This window comes from Pelodiscus sinensis, chromosome 9, assembly GCF_049634645.1.
Source record: "Pelodiscus sinensis isolate JC-2024 chromosome 9, ASM4963464v1, whole genome shotgun sequence".
In the NCBI taxonomy this organism is placed as follows: Eukaryota; Metazoa; Chordata; order Testudines; family Trionychidae; genus Pelodiscus; species Pelodiscus sinensis.
The window spans coordinates 34614771-34638728 of NC_134719.1; the positions used below are offsets into that span (position 1 = coordinate 34614771).

General features: G+C 48.1%; 1 protein-coding gene and 1 long non-coding RNA gene across 8 annotated transcripts in view; one reads left to right on the forward strand and one right to left on the reverse strand.

The window, feature by feature from the left end:
• The window catches only part of EVI5 (ecotropic viral integration site 5), a 138675-nt gene extending 115288 nt beyond the window's left edge, over positions 1–23387 (reverse strand). For 4 of the 7 annotated variants that reach the window (XR_012905957.1, XM_075936543.1, XM_075936542.1 and 1 more), the window contains exon 1: positions 23204–23336. The gene's annotated coding sequence lies outside the window, so the exon portion shown is untranslated. Of the gene's footprint in view, positions 1–19373; positions 19453–22857; positions 22880–23203 lie in introns of those variants that run through there. The other 3 variants (XM_075936544.1, XM_075936541.1, XM_075936539.1) reach the window with 2 other exon arrangements.
• The window catches only part of LOC142830584 (uncharacterized), a 101354-nt gene that overhangs the window by 42694 nt on the left and 34702 nt on the right, over positions 1–23958 (forward strand). The window lies entirely within an intron of this gene.

Genomic DNA, 23958 nt, shown 5'->3' on the forward strand with positions numbered 1-23958 from the left:
TTTATTAGCCAATAAAACAGGATTTTACATCCCAATTATGAAGTCCACCCACAAAAGCAAAGCTGGGCACATTTCAGTCTGGCTCCAGGCACTAAAAAAGTTTTCCTATAGAAAATAATTCAAGTTTTACTATTGCTGATCTAGTTAGGAAAATGTTACATCATTACAAATGTCTAAGATTAACTTATAGAGAGGAAACATCTTGCACTGTTTTTGTTATTTTAAGATGTTACTTGTTACCTAATAAGAAAATTGGGCAACATAAGAATGTTTGTTGAAATAAGTTAAATAGAATTGATGAGCTCCATTTACTCAGGAAAAGCAAACTGAACTAGTTAGGAACACTACCATAATTCTCTGATCAACCCAATATTCCTTGTTAGGGGCTAGAATCAATTATTAAAACAATTCAACCTAGCAAAATTTGAAAGCATTCAAACTTTAGCGAGATTTAAGTTAACTTAGTTCTATAAGCAAAGGTGTATACAAATATTTGGAAAGACTATATTATTCCAGATAGGGATGTAATAGTGTAGTCAATTTAACCAATAAGCAAAAGCTTATAGGTTAATGCTACAGACTGCATCAGTGGTCCCCCAATGTGGTGCACGTAGGCGCCATGGAACCCGCCGGGCCATTTCAGTGCACTCACAAAGTGATCGGGGCTGGCCCCGCCCCCGGGCACACGGGCAGCACCGGCCCCTGGGTGCGCGGAGCATGGGCGCCCCCCCCCAGCTGGATGGGCAGCACATGGGTGGCACTGCCCCATGGCACACGGCACAGGGGCAGCGCCAGCCCCAGGTGCACAGCACATGGGTAGCAGCCCTGCCCCCAGGCGCGCAGGGAATGGTATGTTCCGGCCCTGGGCACATGGTGTATGGGTGGCTCCCTGCCCTGGGTGTGTGGCGCAGGAACGGCGCCGCTCCCCGGGTGCGCTGCACATGGGCGCTGCCAGCTCCTGGGCGCGCGGCATAGGAGCGGAGCCGGCCCCAGGCATGCAGCGTATGGGCGGCCCTGCTCCTGGGCATGCGGCGCAGGAGCGGCGCCAACCCTGGGTGTGTAGTTTATGGGTGGCACCGCCCCGTGCGCATGTGCAGCCCCACCCCCGGGCACCCGGCGCATGAGTGGTCCCTGCCCCCAGGTGCCCAGCAACCCCAAAAGGTTGGAGACCACTGGACTACACTCATTCCTCCCCCCACGCTCCGGGCTTGCCAGTAAGTTTTTTTTAGCAGGCTGTCCAGCAGCCTGGCTCAGTCCTGGTTCACGTCGGGTTTGGGACTTATACACTTTAAATGCAGAGCTGCAGCGGTGGTTAGGAGCCAGGCAGCCCAGCTCAGTTCCGGATCTGGGAGCTCAGCATCGCCTCCCTCTCCCTCAGAAAGGGGCTGCTGCCACCACCACACTGCTGCCCCTGTATATGTATCAGAGGCTGCAGCACAGGGTTACAGACAGCTGGACTGCAAGGGGAGCAGTTTTTTAAACTGGCTCCCCTCACGGAACAGCTCCCGCCTGGCACCCCATGTTGCTGCCTCAGATACAAATTAAAGAACGTTAATGCTCAAAACAGTTTAGAATTGGCAGCACAGAATTAAAATATGATTTTAATTCCAAATGCATCTTCACAAGGACATTGATGTAGACAAGTACAGTAATAAAGTCAAATACTGCTTTAGTTGTTTGGACCCTAAAAGTTCCACCTAGAGAAGCAGAGTTAACTGCATTCTGTCAATGCTTTGTTATTTTAGGTCCACAAAAAATGAGGAGTAACGTTAGGGGGTTTGGTTTGAACTAACGCGTCCCGGCGCGCACTTCCTGGTTCGAATCAGCTGTTGAGCAGAGTAACACGCCGGCGAGATCACACTAATGAAGCGTGGGATATTTAAATCCCCGTTTCATTAGCAAGTTCAGTCGCCTACATTTGCATTCCCTAGCTTGAACTAGGGAACAAGTGTAGACGTACCCTAAGGATGCACCTACACTGCACCCGAAGCTCAAAATAAGCTACAAAATTTGAGCTACGCAAATTGCATAGCTTATTTCGAAACAGTTTATTTTGTAATGTGGCGCTGTCTACACAGCACCACATTTCAAAATAACCTGATATTCCTAAACATCCCTTACTCCTCATGTAATGAGATTTATGGGGATGTCGGAATAGTGAGCCCATTATATTTCAAAATACATTGCTGGATTTGAGTCTCATTTTGTGTTTCAGATGCAGAAGGAAGATTTGCTAAATACCATAAGGCAGCAGGAAATAGTTATTTGAGGCCTTACACAAACTGGATGAATGCATATTTTTACCTATGCTAACAAAATGTGCAGAAACCCTCCTAGTGTGCTTTGAATCCCCTATTCTCTCAAATAGATACTCATTCCAAAAACGTGAGCAGCTCTTGCCAAGCCCCACAAGATCTCCAAAGGCAGAAGTACCAAGGTGGGGATTCTAGGACACATGGGAACAGCGAGGACCTAATTTAAGCTTGAGAAAAGGTTCAAATCCATTTACCTTAGCTGAATTTGTCTGCCCACCTCTGGCTCAGAAGTCTCCAAAAAAAAATCTATGTTTATTTAAAGATCAGCTTTAAGAAACCAGTCTGCTTCAAAATCAGTGTTTGGGTAACACCTTTCATAGAAAAAGATCTGCTAAATGGGGTTCTGAAGACTAACATATCTATGCATGTACCATACAGGTAGCATCCTCTATGCTCTCTTGCAATGAAGGCATACATTATTGCTGCTTCAGTTTAAATAAAAAGCATTACTGTAAAGGTTAATAACGTACCTCAGAGGATGTTGTAGCAACTCAATTTGGTAAAGGCTCTGAACTGCTTCAAAAATACTAAGTATTGCAACTAATTCAAATATAAATAGACAGATTATATAGACAGAACCAGGTTGATCTTAAAGAAAAGAACAGCTATTATGATCACTATATAGAGACTGTCTCAGTGCTACTGAATAGCATTTCCAAAGCAAGCAAACATTGGAAACATCTTGGCATGGAATGATGAGCTTGCTGCAAATGCCTGAAGGAAGAAGAAAGATGTAACCTGTTTTTTGGGAGGAAGTAGAAATTGTGAGGAAATCAGTCTCACCCACTCTATAAAGTCAAAAGAAAATAAAGCAAAATTACATAAACACAAACAAAAATCAAAACTGGAGATACCAAGAATCATAATTTTATTCTAGTAGTTATGCAATAATACCCCACTTCAACAACCAATCATATAATATGAAACAGAATTTAAAGAGCATTAACACCCTATTTGTGCCATCTCCTAATCACCCTACCATAAATAAAAAAATTCAACAAAATTCCAAAACATGCAATAAAAATCAGTCTGTCACTGTACAGGATTGCCAAAAGAGAGATTATCCCTTAGATTGTGTGCGTTTTGGATTGTATGCCCCTCTCGTTGCAGAGATTGTATGCATGTTTATCCTAATTCTGGTCTTTGCACACTTATACTATAAGGCTACGTCTACATTGGCACGATCTTGCGCAAATGTTCTTTAATAGTTGCGCAAGAGAGCGTCTATATTCACCGGGACTCACCGTAAGAACGATGCACTTTTGCGCAAGAGAGCGTCTACATACGCAAAATCAGGAGCCTAGAACCATTTTGGAGAGGGCAAAAGGGCACCAGCCCTTTCCGGGGGCGGGGGCTGGAGCTCCTTTGAGACACGTGCTTAAAAGGATCTCCCTGGACAGCCGTTTCTCTCCTGCTGCGAGCTTTAGGACCTCTTGCAGGAACTGACAGCTGTAGCAGCTCTACTTGTGGTTGCCCTCTGCCTTGTTGGACACCACAGCTTGTGCCTTAGTGCCATTTGCTGATTTTTTGACCTCAGCTCTCTTCTTGTGCCATGGAGCCAGGGGTGGCCTTGTGCCTGCTCTAGCCCCTTCCGGCAATTTTGGAGTGCCTGCTGCTGCTGCTACACTCCTCGTCCAGGACCTCAAGGCGCAGGTCGCTCTGGACTCCCTCACCAGGGAGGCCATGGCGTCCCTGTGGCATCCCCACCCCACCATGGAGAGGCCCTTGTGGAGACTGGACACCAGTACCGACTGGTGGGTCCTGGGGCAATGGGACGACCAGCAATGACTCCAGAACTTTTGGATGCGAAAGCAGACGTTCCTGGAGCTATGTGCCTGGCTCGCCCCTACGCTCCAGAGAAGCACCACTCAGCTGCGGGCACCCATCCCCGTGGACAAGAGGGTCGCCATCGCACTCTGGAAACTGGCCACCCCGGACAGCTACCAATCGGTGGCACACCAGCTCGGGGCGGGCAGATCCACCGTCGGTGCCATTGTCATGCAGGTAAGTGCTAAGGGGTGGAGCGGGGAGGGGGGGGTAGAGGGTGCTACACTCCATGCCCAGGGGCAGACAAGACTCCAGGCTGGGGCATGCCCTGTCACCCAGGGGTTTGGGCCGTCCCTCCCTTGTACAGGCCTGCGGGGGGGGGGGCAGTGGCCCGTGGGGGCGTGTGTGTGTGTGTGTGTGTGTGTGTGTGTGTGTGTGTGTGTGTGTGTGTGTGGACAGAGGGCATCACAGAGGGGGTGGGAACCCCCCAAAGGAGCACATACTCACCCTGCCTTATGTGATGCTTTTCTCTGTGTTTCTATGCACCTTTCTGCAGGTCGTCCGTGCCATCAATGACATCCTGCTCCAGTGAGTCATTCGCCTGCGGGACGTGGAGGCTACGATGGCCGGCTTCGCTGCCCTGGGGTTCGCCAACTGCAGGGGAGCCCTGGATGCAACCCACATCCCCGTCCGTGACATTTATGCGGGCTGGTCCGGCAGGGCACACGACGCCCACATTCTAAGCAACTCCGGCCTGTTTGACAGGCTGGAGGCAGGCACTTTCTTCCCCCAGGGGAATTCACTGTCGGGGCCGTGCCCATGCCCACATGTGTTGTGAGGGACGCAGCCTATCCCCAGCTGTCCTGGTTAATGCGGCCCTACACGGGGCGGACAGACCACAATGTAGGGTAGGAGGGGGGAGGAGGCTCTGAACTGGGAGGGGGGAGCTACTGCTGGGAGGGATAGCCCCTGCGACTGCCTCTGCGAGGGCAGACCACTATGTGTGGTTCAGGCTGCATCGGGGCAGGCAGCACGGGGAGGTAGGCAGGATGGGGTACATCAGGAGGGGCATTGCGGGAGCAGGAGAGGCAGGAGGAGGGGGAGGCACAGGCATTGGTATGGGAGGGATGGCGGGTGCAAGACTCAGACCTCGTACTTCGTTATGGGAAAACACACCAGACACGTGTTTAACAGACATGTATGCTAATGCTGCTGAAGTCAGAGTTAAGGTTTTGCAATCTAGAAAAAGCATAAGGAATGTGCCATTTGTAGAGTATTGTTACTGTTTGTAAGAAAGGTGAATATAGAAGGGTAAAGTCTGCCACTGAAAGTGATCTATGGGAATGATGATCTATTCAAGGATAATAAAATAAAGACAGTTAGACAAGGATTTGTATGGGTGAATGTCCCCCTTAAGCAACTATACCTAGTTTTAATGAACTTCGTTTGGAAAAACATGCATTTCCTTTATCCGAAAACTGCTCTCTTCCTCAGTATGGAATCCTTTCAATAAATTTCAAGATTAGGATCTGTAAAGTCATGTTATTAAGTGATGTTATTAAGTTTGAGCTTTTTGGAAGTCTGATACCAGAGGGATGGGTTTGATATTACAATGTCTACAGAACATTGTTCACTGCAAGCTGTGTGCTTGTATGGCTGCTAAGGAGAGTTTTCATATGTCGCCCAGCTGATTAACAGAGCTCCCACAGCTGAAGGTTTTTCTACCGATTGTGCACATTCACACATGGCTCAGTGCACATAACATTATTCTGCACACAGATGGAAAAAATCTGCACATGGATGGAAAAGTTGAGAGAACACTGCTAGGCTACGTCTACATTGGCCCCTTTTCCGGAAGGGGCATGTTAATTTCAGCTATCGTAATAGGGAAATCCGCGGGGGATTTAAATATCCCCCGCGGCATTTAAATAAAAATGTCCGCTGCTTTTTTCCGGCTCTTAGAAAAGCCGGAAAAGAGCGTCTACACTGGCCCCGATCCTCTGGAAAAAGCGCTTCAAAGTAGGAATAAGATTCTCCAGAAAAGGGCGCTTTTTCCGGAGGATCGGGGCCAGTGTAGATGCTCTTTTCCAGCTTTTCTAAAAGCCGGAAAAAAGCGGCGGACATTTTTATTTAAATGCCGCGGGGGATATTTAAATCCCCCGCGGATTTCCCTATTACGATAGCTGAAATTAACATGCCCCTTCCGGAAAAGGGGCCAGTGTAGACGTAGCCCTACAGAATACAATTTGATTTTCACTAATGAGATGTAGTAACAAGGTTTTCACAGTAATCAATGTGATTGTGTTCCAATACCACAGAATCATCAGCTACTGTTAGAAAAGAAACTGAGGAATTATAATATAGCAGCTACTGGTATGAGTGCATTCTCATCAACTACTATCAAGTGTTGCATATATTTAACCAAAATTTAGAAGATATGTTATAACCATCACTCTGCATCATGTGTACAGGCAGTCCCCGACTTACGTGGATCCGACTTGTTGGATCCGCAGTTACGAACGGGGCTTTTCTCGCCCCGGAGGACACGGACTGCAGGACCTCGTGGTCCCGCTGCCCGTGTACTCCGGGGCAACAAAAGTTGCTCCGCGTCTCCCTGGTCTGCAGACCAGGAAGACGCGGAGCAAAGCCGCGGAGGGCCTCAGGCAGTGGGGCCGCCCAGGCCTGGGCTGCCCGAGCCCCTTTGCGGCTTTGCAAAGCCTCGGGGGAAGCCGGCAGCAGGACAGCCCAGAAGCGCCTGGGCTGCCCCGCTGCCCGAGCCCCTCCGCGGCTTTGCTCCTCGTCTTCCTGGAGACCCCCCAGCAGACTAGGGAGACATGGAGCAAAGCTGGGGAGGATGCGGGCGGGACCGCGGCGCATCTCCACGGTCCCGCTGTCCGGATTTCCCTGGTCTGCTGGGGGGCGCAGCTAGTACGTCCCCCAGCAGACCAGGCTTTTCTCGCCTGGGGTAGAGCAGCTGGGGCTGCTGGGTTGGTCCTGCAGCGCCGCTCCTCGGCGCTACTGGACCAACCCCGCAGCACCCCAGCTGCTCTTCCCCAGGTGTCCCCAAGTCAGCCGCTGCTTAAACTGATCAGCGGCTGACTACAGGAAGCCCGAGGCAGAGTTGCTCTGCCCCGGGCTTCCTGGAATCAGCCGCTGATCAGTTTCAGCAGCGGCTGACTTGGGGACACCTGGGGCAGAGCAGCTGGGGTGCTGTCCGGTTGGTCCCCGCAGCGCCGCCCCTGCGGGGACCTACCCAGCAGCGCCCCAGCTGCTCTGTCCTAGGCGTCCAGATTCAGCTGCTGTTGAAACTGATCAGCGGCTGATTCCAGGCAGCCCAGGGCAGAGAAACTCTGCCTCGGGCTTCCTGTAGTCAGCCACTGGTCAGTTTCAGCAGCGGCTGAATCTGGAAGCCAGTTCCGACTTACATACAAATTCAACTTAAGAACAAACCTACAGTCCCTATCTTGTACGTAACCCGGGGACTGCCTGTATCTGCAAACAAGCTATACTGCGTGGCAGTCTCAGACCCACTCCTGGGTCCCAGAGCCCTGCTCTGTCCACAATCTCGCAGTCTCACTTGGCCTTTCCAGTATTTGGGCTTCCGCCTCTTGGCTACACAGGCGCTGGGGCAGATGTCCTGGTCAGCCTGGGCTGAGTAACCCGTCCCCACTAGTCACCAGTCGGACTCTCACGCCACTTGGGGAAAGAAGCCCAAACACTCCTTGTCAGGGCCCTTACCTTCCTCGGCTATCCTGGCAGTGCTGACAGTTCTGTTTTTCAGCCTCTCTATCTTTTTCCTTATCAGCTCTCACTTCCCTCTGCCTCCTCCAAACTCCTCTTCCACTCTCTCATGCCCTCCCCCACAGAGAAGGTTTTTAGAGAGGTCTGTGGCAGCCTGAAGTCAGCTGGCCCTTAACTGACTTATAGAAGCCCTGTCTTAGCTGTCCCTAATTAGCTAGGGCCCTTGCTGTTTTTCAGAGCTGCCTCTCACCCCTTCCATCAAGCCCGTTAACCTGTCCTGTCACACTGAGTAAGAAGTGATTTAATTTATATCAGTTCCAAGTTTTAAAATAACATCAGTTAATTGCTATTGTTTTATTATACATAGCATATGTGATGTTAAGTTTAGGTTCTTTGAGTTTCTAATGAAGTATTCTAGAGATGGAACAGCACAGTGAAGGCTTTAGTAAAGAGGAACACTAAAAGGAAACCAATGCAGCACAGATTCAATACAATTACATGAAAGCTTTTCCCATAAACATCCAGGGAGCTGCTCGTCATTGCAATAACTAGTTAGTCATATTTTCCCATTTGTTAAACAGAGTAACAAGTTTATTCTTAGAGGGCCAGCCATGTTAGTCTGCATCTACAAAAACAATGAGGAGACCTGTAGCACCATCCATACAACAGATTTATCTCCAATTCATCTGATGAAGTGGGGTTTACCCAAGAAAGTTCATGATTCTATGCATGATAGTTTCTTTGGTACCAAAGGACTACTTATTGTTTTTAAAGTTACAGACTAATATTGCTACCTCTCGGAGATTTATTAGGGCATAAGCTTTCCTGGGTAAAACCCAGTTCATCGGATGAATTGGAGTGGAGTTAATAGAGCCATGGTGTGTGTACAACAAAAGAAAGAAGGTACTTGTATAAATAAGGCTGATCAAGTGAGGCTCATTCACAGCAACTGATGTGGAAATCAAGAGAAAGAAAATTGCCTTTGCATTAGGATTAAATAAGGATCTTAACTCGCTAAATTGATACTACAGGCAGTCCCCGGGTTACGTACAAGATAGGGACTGTAGGTTTGTTCTTAAGTTGAATCTGTATGTAAGTCGGAACTGGCGTCCAGATTCAGCCGCTGCTGAAACTGATCAGTTTCAACAGTGGCTGAATCTGGACGCCAGTTCTGACTTACATACAGATTCAACTTAAGAACCCCAGGCATCCCCAAGTCAGCTGCTGCTAAAACTGATCAGCGGCTGATTCCAGGAAGCCCGGGGCAGGGGCTTCCTGTAGTCAGCCACTGGTCATTTTCAGCAGCTGCTGACTAGGGGACACCTGGGGCAGAGCAGCTGAGGTGCTGCTGGGTTGGTCCAGTGGCACCCAGAGCGGCGCTACGGGACCAACCGGCAGCGCCCCAGCTGCTGTACCACAGGCGTCCGGAGCAAAGCCGCGGAGCACGGGGGCAGCGGGACAGCCCAGACGCGCCGTGGCTATCCTGCTGCCCTCGGGCTCCGTGGCTTTGCTCTGCTTTGCTCCCCGTCCCCCTGGTCTGCAGACCAGGGGGACGGGGAGCAAAGCGGTGGAACACGCGGGCAGCGGGACAGCCCAGATGCGCCGTGGCTATCCTGCTGCCCTCGGGCTCCGCGGCTTTGCTCTGCTCTGCTCCCCGCGGCGGAACGCGCGGCCAGCTGACAGCCCAGACGCGTCTGGGCTGTCAGCTGGCCGCGTGCTCCGCTCTGCTTCCCCCCCCCCCATGGTTTGCAGACCAGGGGGAGGGGGAGCAGAGCGGAGCAGAGCAGAGCGGCAGAACGCGCGGCCAGCTGACAGCCCAGACGCATCTGGGCTGTCAGCTGGCCGCGTGCTCCGCTCTGCTCCCCCCCCTGCAGATCAGAGGGAGGGGGAGCAGAGCGGAGCACAGCAGAGCGGCGGAACGCGCGGCCAGCTGACAGCCCAGACGCGTCTGGGCTGTCAGCTGGCCGCGTGCTCCGCTCTGCTCCCCCTCCCCCTCCCCCTGGTCTGCAGACCAGGGGGAGGGGGAGCAGAGCAGAGCGGAGCAGAGCAGAGCAGAGCAGAGCGGCGGAACGCGCGGCCAGCTGACAGCCCAGACGCGTCTGGGCTGTCAGCTGGCTGCGCGTTCCGCCGCTCTGCTCTGCTCCGCTCTGCTCCCCCTCCCCCTGGTCTGCAGAGGGGGGGGGGGAGTAGAGCGGAGCGCGCGGCCAGCTGACAGCCCAGACGCATCTGGGCTGTCAGCTGGCCGCGCGTTCCGCCGCCGCTTTGCTTCCTCTCCCTGGTCTGCTCGAGACCAGGGAGAGGAAGTGCCCCGTTCGTAACTGCGGATCCGACGTAAGTCGGATCCGCGTAACTCGGGGACTGCCTGTATTGGATTTACAAATGAATTCCGGTTCAGCTGTCTTACCTAGTTTCTTTACTCCCTCCAATAGCATGGGACCAAATCTACTAAGTCACAGCCCTAAAGCCCCAACCAGGAGTATTCTAACTCCTACCAAAGATCCATAAATCTGGAAATCCTGGACGCCCCGTCATCTCAGGCATTGTCACCATTACAGCAGGGTTATCTGACTAGGTGGACTCTCTCCTCAGACTCTATGCTACCAATAGGCAGGGCTCAACAAATAATGTAATCTACTCACCCATGGTGAGTAGATTACAACCCGGAAGAGCCAGAGCAGAGCGATCTGCGCATGTGCAGAACTGCGCGAAACCGCACAGCTGGCGAGTAGGGCTCGCCGCCGCTTGGCGAGCCCTGCCAATAGGATGTTAGAGTTTAACCAACTAACCATTTAACAGATACCATTAAGCAATAAACATCAGCGTATCTGTTAAACTCAGCCAGCTCCCAGGAAGATGGCTTCACTGCAGCAGGGCAGCGAAACCTCCTCCCTGGAAGTCAGGATGGCAAAGACCCACCTAACCCTCAGAAACTCCTTATTGATCTGAGGAAGTGGGTCTGGCCCACAAAAGCTCATCAACTATTAAACCATCTTGTTAGTCTTTAAAGTGCTACATAGTTGTGTAACCACTGAAATTTGATGAGGTTACACGACTATTCAATTACATGCTAACTAACATCCCTAATGAGGAGTTTAAACAAAAGGAAAAACTATTTGATAGTCGCCAGAGGCAAGGCCAACAGCCAGTGTGTTCCTCACTCCCGGGAAGAGCCCTGCCACCAATACAAAGGCAGCAGTATGGAGTGGCAGCAGCCCCTGTTATGGTGGAGGGGAGGGGGCAGAGTCCTCCGCGGACAGAGGCTGCTTTGTGGGATGCTGGAGCAGCCCCTGCCCACGGGGACCAAGGCGCTGCTCTTGCGGAGCAGCCTCTGTCTGTGATGAGCCCAGGTCATGGACAGAGAATGCTTCCCCTGCTGCGTCCCCCCAGAGGCAGGCAGCTCTGTAGAGCTGGTGCTGGGGGGGGGGGGGAGCCAGCTTTCAGCACCAGCTCCTGCCTGCCTCTCCCCGCCCCACTTAAAAGCCAACTCCCCACATATATTGGCTCCTGCCTGCCCTGCTCACCCTCCACGCAGAGGCAGCATGTGGGGTGGAGGGGCAGGTAGATCTGTTACTCTCCATGGGCACCAGCTCCCACCTTCCCGCCCCCTTGCTGCCTCTGTATTAGAGTCAGCAAGGGGGGAAATGCATGTAGTCCACAGGATTAATCAATAAACCTAGGCTTATCAGTTAATTGTGTAGTCGTCTACACGTTGACATTCCTACTAACTGTTTTTGCTGATGTAGACTAACACAGCAACTCTCCCTCCCCCCTGGATAGGGCTGCTGGCTCCACTCCTGGGGTGGTGGCTTCACTGCTGCAGCGAAGTTCCCTCCCCAGGAACCAGGCAGCCAAGGGCTGGTGGTCCCGCTCCTGGGGGGGAGGCGGAGCCCTCAGCATGTGCAACCACTAACTACGCAGTTACTGCATTAAACTCTTTTAACATTCCTACCAACCAATACTAACAGCTATCTTCGAGACACCACTGACTTCCTGAGGGAACTACAGTGCACAAGTCATCTTCCTAGAAAAAACAACACTAGGATTTTTAGCGATTACACAGTTACATTTTTAACTACATTTTTACATCCTTAATGGGTACCCACATGGCCCCATGTTTTTATGGCTGACCTAGAACATTTCCTCAGCTCCCATCCCCTAGGGCTCTCCTCTACTTACACTACATTGACAACAACTTCATTATGTGAACCCCATGGGAAGGAGGCCCTTGAAGAATTCCACAGGGATTTCAATTATTTCCAAACCACTATCAACTTCAGCCTGGAACAATCACACAAGATATCCACTTCCTGGATACAGTACTACAGTGCAAATAAATGATGGTCACATTAACAGAGCCAGATGAGTACCCAGAAATCATCTCCTCCAGGACAGGCCCAAAGAAAAACAACAAAGTCACTGATCACCACCTACAGCCCCTGCTAAAACCATTCCAGCACATTGTTGACAATCTTTCATCTATCCTGGAAAACAGGGGCAGATATAGGGCAGGGCGAGCGGGGCTGCTGCCCCAGGCCCCGCGCCAAGCCGCTGTGCGGGAGCAAGCAGCAGCACAAGCGGCTGTTTGGGCCCCGCACTCCCCGTGCAGCACCAGGGTGAGGCACGGGGCCCAAACAGCCGCTTGCGCCGCTTGCTCCAACGCAGCGACCCAGCTGAGTGGCGCAGAACTCAGCCGAGCGCCACGGCAAGAGGCAAAGGGCATGACAGAGGCTCCAGGTCCCGCCCCCTGGCCATGTACATCACCACCTCGCCTCCCGCCATGAAGCTCGGCTGAGTTCTGCGCCACTCAGCCGAGCCACCGCGCGGGAGCAAGCAATGCAAACGGCCATCTGGGCTCCACAAGTGAAAGGCAAGAGGGGGAGGAGACGGGAAAGAGTGAGAGGCAGGAGGGGAAGAAGAGCTGAGAGAGAGGGGGGAGACAGTAGGAGGAGGAGGAGGAGGAGAGAGAGACACAGACATGGAGGAGAGACCCGAAAATCCCGTCTTATGACAGGCTATTGGCTAGTTTTTTTAATAACGAACATTTAATATTGATATGTGAAACGTGTAATGAAGTAATGTGAATACGCAACGGGAGACGGATTGAAACTGATTTGTGCACACGCTTCTATGTGTCAGCTGTGGCCGTGGCGCATATGCCATGTCACTCACTCCATTTTTTACAGATAAGTAACAATTTTATAAGTGTAAATTTGCCGACAACCCCAAAATATAAAATGACTAGCAGAGCGAGAGACGAAGATAGAAAATATTTGTCAGGAAGCCAGAAATTAAAGAAAAAAAGAAAACTTGAAGAATGTAATCTCAGCCTAAAAGGTGCTATGGAAAAATTGATCCTAAAAGAATTACTTAAGATCTACTATGAGTCAAGAGCATTTTGTAGGTCTTTCGATTATATCAATTGAAAACGATCTGTATAAAGAAATGGACTTTAATGACATAATTGAAGAATGTGCTGCCAAAAGAGCTAGACAGCTATAATAGACTTAAATACAAATGAAAATTTTAATTATTAATGCAGAATTTTGTTTAAGAATGACTTACAATATAATTAAAATAAAAATTATACAACTAAATTAAGTTTCTATCAAATTTACCCAATTCACATTTAATACGAAAATAGCCTTCAATTTGCACATTTGACGCCTTTTTTCTATTTTTCTCCAAAGGGGGGGCCCCATGAAATTGTGTTGCCCTGGGCCCCGCAAAACTCTCATCCGCCCCTGCTGGAAAATGATCCCTCACTCTCAGACCTTAGGAGACAGGCCATTCCTCACCTACAGCCATCCCCACTAGGGATGTAATCGACTAGTCAAGTAGTCAACTACCCAATACGGCTTACCAGATAGTCGACTACTTGCTTCCCCCCCCCACACACACACACACACTGCTGCTTTGCTTTATCAGAGGCAGCAAGCGGGGGCGGAGCAGAAGCCAGTGCTGGAGGAAGCCAGCTCAAAATATGGTTCCTCCCAGCACCATCTCTGCAAGGAGAGCAGGGGAGGCAGAGCCATAACAGGGAACCCTGCAAAAGCAGGGACTCAGCAGTCCCAGCTTGCACCAGGTCCCAGACTGCTGCAGCTCAGCTTTTTAAATGCAGTAAGAGCCACGAGCAAGAGCTGCTTTTTAAATGTAGTAAGGTCACCCTATGCGGCTCTGCCTTTTAAATGTAGCAAGAGCCTCGTGGCTTGTACTATATTTAAAAGGCAGAGCTGCAACAGTTCCAGAGCCAGCGCAAGCCAGGACTACTGAGTCACGGCTCACACTGCCTCCAGGAACTAACCTCCTTATCAACTAATCAAGCAGTCAATGGAAATTCCATTGACCCCACCTCTGCATATGTTCTGCCACTGCCCCACTCCACCGGCATGGGGGAGGGGGTTGGGAGAGAAGGAAGCAATGAGGTGGGGGGGGGGTTGCCCCCAGTGCCCCGAGAGCCACACCGGCTCCCCATCTGCTTCCACAAGTAGCAGCATTACCCTGCACAGAACCAAGGATTGAGGTCCCATCCCACACACACAACTGCTGCTCTGCCCACCCTACATGTGCCTGCTGCAGGGGAATGCTTTAAGCTCCTTGGACATTTAGTAATAGATTTGAAAGTAGCCATTCTTCTACAAAAGAATTTCAAAACCTTGGGAGTCAGCTGAACTGGAATTTATTTGCAAATTCAATACCATCAATTTAGGATTGAATAATGATCTTAAAGCCACCTGCCCCTTCCCCCCCATGCTGCTGCCTCTGATACAGAGGCAGAACGTTGGGGAGGAAGGAGCTGGTACACATGGGGAGCTGATTCAGGCTCCTCAGTTAACTGTGTACTCAGCTACACGTTCACATCCCTAATGTAGATGTGCAAGATTTCCAGTGGTTACATGTTTACACAAATAAATGCACTTTAACATCCCTACTGAATACCATGAAATCTTACTTAAATTTCTGGTGGAAAGATTGAAGTCTTATCCATGTCCAAAGGCTTATCACAAATTATAGGGAGGTCCTTCAATCTTTACCACTCAGATATTTACAAAAATATAGTCTCTTCCCCCTTCTCACTCAACCACTAACTTCCATAATGCTGCTTCAAGTCAATTTATTTTTGAGACAGATGCAAGGATAACTACTAAGGGAATCAAGAATTTAGCAAAATATTGTCAAGAGTCACCAAAAGCCTAACTTATAAACCTTAATTACGTACCGTAAAAAAGAAAACAGCACCAAAGCATTCTTTGATGTTCTAAGAAAGCTTCATCAAACCAGAATTAAGATGGAGCATACATAATGGAAACACAGTTAAAGCATTCAAACACCTCAGTTCTACTGGGAATCTGAATAGCATATTAGTAACTATGAATCTTACAAAACAATCTACAGATCACAATCCATAGACTGAAATCAGAATTCTTACTACTTTACTGCTGAAGTGTGCATGTTTCCACTTCAAAAGTAGAGATAATTCCACTCACTACCTATCTAGTGCAAAATTAACCCAAGCACAGCACAGGTAGACCTTATTGTCGTTGAGTGCTCCTTTAGCACCTCCATCATCCAATGGCCTCACTGGTTGTTTAGCAGGCTTCCTACTTCTGACCTATTTTTAAAAAGTTTTGCTATTACTTTGAGTTTTTGGCTAGATGTTCTTCAAATCCCTTTTTGGCCTTTTTAATTATATTTTTACACTTCATTTGACAGAGTTCATACTCCTTTCTATTTTCACTAGGATTTAACTTCCACTATTTAAAAGTTCCTTTCATCTCTCACTGCTTCTTTTACTTGGTTTTTATGCCACAGCGGCACTATTTTGGTTCTCTTACTGTGTTTTTTAAATCAGGGTACACATTTAAGTTGAGCTTCTACTATGGTGTCATTGAAAAGTTTCCATGTAGCTTGCAGGGATTTTACTTTTGGCACTATACCTTTTAATTTCTATTTAATCTCCTCTTTTTTGTGTAGCTCCCCATTCTGAAATTAAATATCACAGTATTAGGCTGCTATGGTGTTCTCACCATAGGTATGTTGATTTTTACTACATTATGGTCACTATTTCCAAGTAGGGATGTTAAATATTGGTTAATTAATAGTCGATTAACCTCATTAATTCTTATCAGTTACTCAACTATTCTATAGTCCCTGGAGGTAAAGGGACCAGCAGCCAGTGTGCTCCAGCCCCACTCCCAAAGAACTCCCTGCCACTCCGCACTGCTGTTTCTGTATCAGAGGCAGTATTGTGGTGTGCCAGGCAGGAGCTTGTCCGTGAGGAGAGAATTTAAAAAACCAGCTCCTCCCGCAGACCTGTCGCTCTGTGCTGCTGCCTCCGATACAGAGGCAGCAGTGCGGGGTGGCAGCAGCCCATGTCCAGTGGGCTATTTGGCTAGTTGAGCGTGTCTTGTTTCCTATAGCAGTTGCCGCTACAATGGCAATTGCTTTAGAACTGGTTGGACACCGCAGCTATATAGCCTCTCATCTTTTTAGCATTTCATAGTCACTATTAGGGATATTAAATTTAGATTAATCAGCTAATCGAGTAGTCGATGGAATTAACATTGACGTCTCAATTAGTTGATAAGGGGGGCACTTGGTAGTCCACTGCACCTCTCACTTTGAAACATACAGGAGCTGCCGTGGTTCCTGTACATTTCAAAGGAAGAGAGGCAGCAGGAACCCATGTCAGTGGGGATCAAAGCAGTCCTTGCTGGCACAGATTCCCCTCTGTGCCCCCTTCCTTTGAAATGTAGAAGCTGCAGGCGGCTCATATATTCCAAAGGGAGAGGAGCAGCAGTGGGACCAGCGCAAGTGAGACTGTTTCAATCCCTGCTCACACCATTTCTCCTGCTCCCTGCAGAGATGGTGCAGGAATGGAGGGGGGGGAGGGAGGCCAGCTTTTAAGCTGGCTTCCCCAAGCACTGGCTCATGCTCCCCACCTTACTGCCTCTCTCTGGCACCAGGGGAGGAAAGGGGGAGAAGAGACTATTTGAGTTCCTACTCAACTACCCAATAAGCCTTCGCTTATCAGGTAGTTGCTTACATCCCTAGTCACTATCACTGTCCTGGTCAGATGGTTGTTAATATGTCTCTACTGCTATTTTCATATTATTAAAAGCATTTAAATTAAATTAAATTTATTTAAGATTTATTTATTTAAGATTTTAACTTTATTTTATTCTATATTTTCTTTTACAGATAGTACTATTCAGCATGACCTGTTCTCTCCTTCCAATATATTTTGTACCCTGGAATTACTGTATCCCATTAATTACTCCCATTCCACCATGTTTCAGTGATGCCTATTATATTAATATCCTCATTCAATACAAGACAGTCTAGTTCACCCATATTATTAAGACTTGCAGCATTTGTGTATAAGAACTTTAAAACAAACTGAGAACAGCAAGAACAATCTCAGGGTGATAGTAAAGCTGATTTATGCTATTTTTGGTGTATAACTGATTTTTTAAAAATTACGTAAAGCCCCAATCTCCAGGACACAATGACACAGCCTACAAATTCTGTAATACAGAACTCAGTTTGTACTGCACAATCTATAGGAGATTGCCTTTAAAACAACAACAACAAAAAGACTGTCCCATCTTATTTGTATTCCAGAATTTTCTGACCCAGATCTTTAATTTAAAAAAATTATCATGGTTTCCCACATTCCTACATCTAAAGTAAAAGAAGGAAGAACAGTAGAACAAAATTTTAAGTCAACTTCACAAAATCAAAGTTACTTAATTTGGATTTCCATTCGTCAGAGTTCTCTTGTTCAAATCTCCTCATAGTTTGATCATTCTCTATATATCCTCCAGGAACCGTAGGTGCCTTAAACATGCAACGCAACTTGCTGAACACCATCACTCATTAAGTTCAATATGTTTTACTAACAAGATCATATTAAGCTATTTCTGGCATGCCATCCATCTTACCACATCAGATACTAGAGCCTTTATAGAACCTGAGACAACAGCAATCCATTTTTAGAAGACCCTGTATACTGAAAAAATATGCAAATATAATTACTTAGGTGGTATCTTATGCTAGGCTATTTTTATAATACTTAGAATAAAATAATCAAACCTATCTAGGACATTGGCCAAATGAGCATCAAATTATCACCCTAATTCACATCCTGCCATCACACATTGTCCAGTAGGCCATATTTAAAAACTCAGAAGTCTTAATTCATATGAATTTAAACTCTGGTCATTTCATTTAGACACACTAGATCTTGTGGGAAAGTCCATTATATTTAGCCATTATCAAAATAAATACTTAATTGCCATTCATTTTTCTGAGTGATTCAACTGTGCAAATACAGGCAATAAAAAGATCAGATTACAAAATGCAGGTTTTATTAATAAAAGCTATTAGAGATGGTTCGCATGCAAGCGGAAATGTTCACAACTTAGGTGAGGTCTTGATTGCTTTCCAAATTAAAACCTATTTGCACAGAATGGGAACTATTACACAGATTAAATAACTTGACTGAAATCAGTCTTTGGCAGAGCCAGAAACAGCATGAAGATGGAACTGACTGCTAGTCTGATGCCTTACCCACAGAAGTATTCCCTGTACACCACTGGAAAGGATTGTCAAAGAAATCAAATAAAGTGGTTTAACTTGAAGAGCCACGAATTCTCTGCATTTGCAATTATGCAAACCAAAACAATATAAAAGTATTCAAACCTCATTCACAGCTTAACATGATCATCTGTACGGATGAGACACTCACGCACCCCTTTTATATGCAGGGTAAGGATGTTAAATTGCGGTTAATTTACTAGTCGAATAGTCAATGGAATTTCCATCAACTACTCGACTAGTAGATAGGCACTTCCGCATTCCTCCTTTGAAATGTACAAGAGCCCCCGCTGGGGGGGAAGTCTCACTAATTCCAGGCTGAAAATCAAAGCAGGGGCTCTTGTGCATTTCAAAGTGGAAACCCACTCATGGAGCCTAGGGCCAGAGGGGGGACACAGAGGGGGCCCCCCGCTGACCCTGGGATCCACGTTGTGCTACAGATTTGAAATGCCGTGCAAAACCTGCGGTCAGTGGGAGATTCACCAGCTGACCACAGGTTCTGCACAGCATTTCCCCACCGAAGCGGTGTTCAAAGCGGCAGCACCTCACAGCTGAACCGTGGATCATCTGTGTGTTGCTACGGATTCCCTCTCCCCTCCTTCCCCTTTGCTGCCTCTATCTGATAGAGGTGGGGGGGGGGGGGGTAAATCGACTAGTCGACTGACTATTGGATAAGCATTTGGATAAGCATTTCAGATAGTCGACTAATCTTTAGCATCCTTAATGCAGGGTAGGCACAAGAAGATAGGAACTTCATAAGATCCCCTCTGAAATATCACAAAGGCAACTGCTAATTAAAGAACCACTGTGTGGAAATGTCTCTTTCAATATATCCATTAAGTTTTCCTCGATGGAACACATTAAAAACAGTTAAATATTTAGGCAGTTCATACAAACTGGACATCCTGACACAAACACATTGACAGAAAATTTTACATTAAGGCTGTAACTTACATGAGGGCAGATTAGACAGAAGGGAAAAAACTTCCTCACAGTATCAATTTGACAACAGAACCAAGGCTGAGGGCAGCCACTGAAAAAGCAAGAACAATGTTTTAAAGACATTAAGTAAGTTATATAAGGAATTTCTGCATTAGACATAGGACTTCACATCAAATGTCTTCTCCCTTCCAGATCTAGTTTTTGAAAATGAATACATGTGCATATGAAATAGATACCATTCCCTCAAATTTCTCTCTGCACTATGCCAATTCATTAGTCTCAATCGCTATTACCCCTTCTATTCCATTTAACATTCCTCCAAAAAGGCAGATAGATTGTTATTTTATGCTGTGGCCAACAGCCACAGGAACCTATGATGAAACCACACTAGTTTTCCCCAACAAACTAAACCAAAATTTGCCAACTACACCCATAAATAAGAAAGAAATGTATTAACTCATAGTGCCATCTATAAGCCATGTGCTACATGTTCTTAGTTCTTGAACAGCAGAGAATACATCCAACCATTAATTATATTTTTCATTGCTGTTTATTTCAGGAAAAGTTGCCATTCATTTTGGATATGTTGTACATAAGATACTATTTTACCAAGGCTCCAAGAAGTAGGTGAAGGTGAATTAGAGTGAAATCGAGACATCTATTTAGCATAGGCTATTTCAGTAATGAAGGTTTATAATTTATGATTTGTTATGCTTAGCATACATGTGCACAGAATTCTGGATACAAGACCCTTTAAAAAAATAAATGAGCATTTTAAGTATGAAACATTTAAGAAAAAAATCTTACATAAAATATGAAGGTCTACTAGCAATTAGACAACTAAAGAAACAAGTACAGAATGCATATTTTACAATTACAGACCATAAAACTGAAAGAGAAAAAACGAAAGAACGAACGAAAGAACAAGGAATCCATCTAAATGTTTTACAAATGTCTGAGTGTCTGTTTGCTCAAGAATTCCTCAATGGTAAGAGAATCACCAAATTTGGTATGCCACTTCCTGATATCCTAATTTAAAGCAAGGTCAGAGTTTGGTTGTGCCCCCCAAAAAATATTAGTGCTGGCAATGGGACTGTCTTCCATGACATGGAAAGGGAGGAGGCAGAGAGAAGAAACATGAAAGGGAGGAACACAGAGAGGAGGAACAAGATACTGAGAGCGGCCACTGTGGGAAACAAGCACAGGAGAGAGATAACCTGCAGAGAGACCACTGCGGGCAGCTGCAGTATGGCCAGTTGGCGCTGGGCTCACCATCTTCCCTGCCACCAAAACAGATAAGTAGCTCCCCAGCCCCAAACTCTTTTCCCTGATGGGGGGAGGGGAAGCAGGAGAGTGCTCCTGGTGGGTGGAGGGGAAGCAAAAGGTCCTTGGTGGCTGGGGAAAGGGCAGAAGGCCCTTTGTGGCTGGGGAAAGGAAGAGAAAGCCCCACAGCATGGAACCCCTCCACTCTGAATCCCTCCTCATCCCCCAACCCTCACTCTTACACCCCCACACTTCTAGCCTTTTGCCCTCACCCCCCACACACACCTCCAAGGCCCTGCCCTGAAAGACACAGGCAATGCCAGGTAAGTCTTCTAGTATGTAATCAAAACCTGAGTACAAAATCTGATTTGATTTCTTTGCATCGTGCCTGCACTAACAAGACACGTTCTTACTTCCTGACAAAGGAGGCTTTTCAGGGCAAAAAAAAAATCATATTGGGAGGAAACTCCCCTGCAGTTTCATCTTGCTTCCAGTCTATTTACAATCACTGTTAACTGGTTGACTAAGCAACACATACCTTTACTGTAAGTCGCTGTTTTTTCCTCTTCTCTATTCCTCTGGACTTTTGGCAACTTTCCCTCCCCCTCCCCCAAATCTTCCCTTCCTGCATTTCAACCTTTCAATTTTTCTGCCACCACTGCCTGCTTCCTGTTCAAAAAGATTCAGATTTTCAACACCAAGGCAGCACAAGCTCCTGCCACCTCCCCTGCCCATGTCCCTCCAACTTCACTGCCTCCCTCGTCCTACCTCCTTCCAAACTCCTCCCCCATGTGCATTTCCCCTACCACAACATACTCCAGGCAGTAGTTTTGATCTGTGAAAGTACAACTAAGGCTGCAATGGCAGAGAGAAGAAAGGGGAAATGGAAAATAAAATATAGCACTTTAAAGGACACATTTCCCAGCACACTGCTAGATTAGTCAGTGAAATCCTGGCTGTCTTTATTCTAATCCAAACCTTCCTCTACTCCCAGCAATGTATATGGGGTAAATATATATAGCCCTTACATTTCCTAGTTCATTCTTGTATCATGATTCCTTAGATAAACTCAATAGGACATTTTCCTCTTTCCTTCTCACCCCCTCTCAACATTTCATTGGCTCAACATTTCATTAATGATGTTTTAATGAGGTCTTACTAAGCCCTTCCCTATATCTAGCAGAGAGCACCACAAGAAGTATTTATTTCTATTATGTATTTTACTTTCTCCACTGGCCTTCTGCTCACATACTTGAAATCATTTTGGAGCTGGAACACCTGAATTTTTGTAAGAGCAATCGTTTAAGTTTTCAGAACAAGATAATCCTGCCCTGGGATTTCTTCAAGAATACAAATTTTGCTTGAATAGTTGGAGGCTTTGAAGTTGAAATCATGGCAAATCAGTTTCAAAGTTCCCTCTGTTTCATAATAAACCAGAACATCAGGAATCATATGTAACTCAACAAATGTGATGATAGCAATACAAGTTAAAATACAGAGAAAAATCTGTCAAGGACTTTAAGCTGATCAACCACAATTAAGAGACTTCTTAATCTTCGATTCTGTAATCCATATTTAATACCAAAACAGTACAGGCCACGTTTGAAGACAATACTTTATAATGAATGAAATATTTGAAGTCCAAAAGTAAAGCCCTGTAAGAGTGAAACTCCCAAACCTTTTTGTCAACTCTATTTTAACAAGACAAATTACTCTCCATCAAGATCTCTTCTGGACCAAAGGTGAAAGCTCCCTAGGTCACCTCTAAAGAGGACTGACATTTTTGTGTGGGTGCTATTTTATTGTGAAGCTGCAAGCTAGCCACTTCGATCGACACAATCCACTACCTTTAAACATCACTAAATCCAAACAAACCATGTAGCAGGCAATCTGCACCCACGTACAATAAGACAAACGTGTCACAGCAGAATATATTTTGTGATTATGCCGCAGTGGAATCTCCTTGCAGGAGTCACTGGGATGAAGTCCTGGTGCTACCCTAGAGCATCAGTGCGTTCACACGGGTCAGAGAGCCAGGACGTGAAGCCCTTTCACTTATGATGCTTCTTGCCGTCGGGAAAGACCTGAGTACCCGATATATTTTAGGAGCCCAACTCATCCCAGTAGGGAAACACCACGACACCCCCGCCCAGCCCAGATCTCTCGGGGGCTGCCTCGCAGCTGGTTCCGAGCCCGAAACCGAGAGAGCCGCTCCCAGCCCCACGGGGCGAACCTCAGCTCGCCGCAGCTGCCGCCGCCGCTCCGGAGAGTGAAGGGCGAGCGGAGGCTGCTCCTCGGGCGCTCGCAGGGAGGGAGGCGGGTCTCCTGGCTCCGCAGGGCGAGCAGCCGGAGCCCAGCTCAGCGCCGGCCGAGGGAGGGAAGGGACGAGACGACCAGACCCGGCCCGGCCCCGGGGGAGGCAGGAACGAAGGAGAAGCGAGAGGAAGGCGGCTGGAAGCGGGAAGGGAGCGGGCACCAGGGAGGGCAGGTCCCCGGCCCGCCCCCCTCGGGGGTCCCCGCACCCTGCGGAGAGCGCGTAGGCCCGGCGCTGGGGGCTCTCTGCCCCGCCCGCGCCTCACCTTGGAAGCGTTGGCCGGGGGGCCGGGGTGCGAACATCGGCCTCCCGTGCAGCCCGGCCCGCAGCTCCTCGTCCGGCCTGTCCCCCCGCCGCCTGCCCCGAGCTCGCCGCGCCGCCCCGGCCCCAGGCAGCCGGGCCACGTCCCTCCGAGAGCCCGGCGCGCAGGCGCACACTCCCCACCCAGGCCGCCGCCAGCGAGCGACCGGCGGCCGCCAGCAGGACACCTCCCTCCGCCGGGCAGCAGGGCGCGCGGCCCCAGCGGGCGGGGGGCGGCTCCCGAGAGAAGGTGCTCGGCCGGGCCTGCCCTGATAGGGGAGAAGGGCCGGGCGGCCCCGAAGGGCAGAAGGATTCAGCTCTATGCAGCTGTGGGTCCTGGACCCCACACACACACTAGGAGGAACCGGGGGGGCTGAGATTTGACAGCACTGCCCCGCTGCCTTTGTGGAGTCCTCCCCTGACAGCAGCTAAGCCCCAGCCCATCTCCGGGCTAAAGGGAAGCACTGACTCCAACTCAGTGGCTGAAAGGACGGAAACTTGTGCAGAAGTGCGGTTCATGTTGGGATTCCTCTGACTTGCCCTTAATTCCACGCCAGCGCTCTGGTCATCTGAACAAGTGGGCTCTCCCCACCAAAGCTCATGATACCATCTACATGTCTTGTTAGGCTATAAAGTGCTACCAGGCCATTTGTTGTTTTTAAATTTATCCTGTACAGACTAACTTGGCTACCCCCTGAAGCTTCTGATTTTCTTAAGTAA